Source organism: Chrysochloris asiatica, unplaced genomic scaffold (assembly GCF_000296735.1).
Source record: "Chrysochloris asiatica unplaced genomic scaffold, ChrAsi1.0 scaffold00283, whole genome shotgun sequence".
Lineage (NCBI taxonomy): Eukaryota > Metazoa > Chordata > Mammalia > Afrosoricida > Chrysochloridae > Chrysochloris > Chrysochloris asiatica.
The window spans coordinates 801,027-801,691 of NW_006408801.1; positions in this window are offsets into that span (position 1 = coordinate 801,027).

A 665-nucleotide genomic window follows, 5' to 3' on the forward strand; every position below is an offset into this window, starting at 1 on the left:
TCGGCTGGGCGGGCCTAGGTCCTCAGTGACTACAGCTGTGGATGGTGACTGTCCTGGGCAGGGGCTTGTCACAGATTTTGGCTGTTGACGAAACAACAGCTCCTGGAGCCCTCATCCCAACTCTGTGTGTGGATGCCCCGAGTCCCACACAGCCTGCTGGCCTTTTGTGCCGTAACTGATGAGCATTTCATAAATGGAGCATTTTAAGAAGCAGAGACGTTGACTTTGTGAATTCGCATTTGCTACCGCCATTTCTTCCCAGGAAGAGAACGTCACAGACTGGCTGTTCTCATACCCCACCTCCGACTTTTATTTCTCTTGTTTTTATTTTATAAAAGCAAAGGGAGCATGTATCAAAGCAGTTTTCTTACAATGCAGAAAGAGGAAAAAAAGGACGATTTGTACTTTTTCAAGGCATTAAAATGATATTCTGTAGCCTCCGTTAACAAAAAGACTTTCTTGTTGCAGAAAAGTAGCTTTGTGGGGTTGTGTCTATATGGGGCTCGGTTTTCTCTTGTTATACTAAAACTTTAATAATGAGAGACCTCTGTGCTTTATGCAAAATAGTCTGTCTCTGGGCGCTGACTTATATGGGTGTGTCAAGAAAACCTTGCTGTTCCACTGATCGTGGCAAGAAGGGACTTGGGCAGATTGAGTATCCTCAA